At 51.3% G+C, this 1233-nt stretch overlaps 1 pseudogene; it reads left to right on the top strand.

Moving 5' to 3' along the window:
• Nucleotides 1-235: 235 nt before the first annotated feature.
• Nucleotides 236-926, top strand: LOC101640253 (annotated as a pseudogene).
• The last annotated feature ends 307 nt before the right edge of the window (nucleotides 927-1233 follow it).

Below are 1233 nucleotides of genomic sequence, written 5' to 3' on the forward strand. Positions count from 1 at the left end.
CTCTCCCCTAACTGCAGCTTCATTGCCGTCCTCTCAAGTAGATTCTTCTGGGGGGCTCTTTTTTTTTTTAACAATCATTTTATTGGGGGCTCAACACATTAGTTCTTACCATGTACTAAATGCTCAATAAATGTTGGGTGTCCTGTATATACTCAAGTATAAGCCAACCCAAATATTAGCCGAGGCATCTAATTTTACCACAAAAATTGCATTTAAAAAATGTGCTGAGGGAAAGATGGCTGAAGAGGAGCCAAGAAAAAAGATCCCGTTGGTGCCAGAAAATCTCCCGGAAAAAAGGAAGGCTTATCAGGCTCTGAAAGCCACCCAGCAAAGCAGGCGCTTTTGGAAATGAGGAAGCAGAGGAAAGGGAAAGACGTGCGTTCCTGATTCCCGGCGACAGCAGCGGGACAGGGTCCGCTTCAGACTCCAGGGGAAACCTCGCGTCTTGGAAGTGCCCACCCGATGGACATTCCCTGGCCTTTGCTGTCCGCATCCAAAGGAGCGAGGGGGTGAGTTTTCTCATGAAGAAGACCATCGCGAGACTTCATCTGAAGATCTTCAGTAGCGTCTTTGTCAAAGTGACACCCGTGACCCTGAAAATGGAGTCCTATGTGACATGGAGCTTTCCAAACCTGAAGTCTGTCTGAGAACTCATCCTGAAGTGCGGGCAAGCCAAGGTTAAGAACAAGACCATCGCGCTGATGGAGGAGCACCTGGGGATGTTTGGTGTCATTTGCTTGGAGGACCTCATTCCTGAAATCGCCTTCCCCGGCGAAGTATTTCCAGGTGGTCTCGCAGTCCTTGCACCCGTTCCGTCTCTCTGTGGCCTGTCACGCTACCAAGAACCGAGTGGGCTTCCTCAAGGAGATGCGCTCACCTGGCTATCGTGGAAAACCATCAACCAACTCATCCAGCAGCTGAACTAGACGCAGAATATCTGAAAGCACAGCGCCTGGGCGGAGGTTCGAGTTCCTGTTCCTGAACGGACACCACACGTCTTCAGAGAGATCCCTTTCCCCTGTCTTCAGCAACAGGAGGGGAGAGACCATGGGTGGGGTGTATGGCAAGCACCTCTCCTAGCCCAAGGAGATTCCAGTGGTTTCTGCTTGGCCACCGCTCCTCCGGAGATCAGTGAGGACTGGCAGCTGGCCTTGAGGAGGAGGGAGTTCTACAGTGCCTCATCTTCTATCGGCGTTAATGCTGGTGAATACCCAAGCACGTAATCTGGCTCCC

The sequence above is a fragment of the Echinops telfairi genome, unplaced genomic scaffold (genome assembly GCF_000313985.2).
Source record: "Echinops telfairi isolate 266 unplaced genomic scaffold, ASM31398v2 ScPeMD7_70;HRSCAF=299, whole genome shotgun sequence".
NCBI lineage: Eukaryota > Metazoa > Chordata > Mammalia > Afrosoricida > Tenrecidae > Echinops > Echinops telfairi.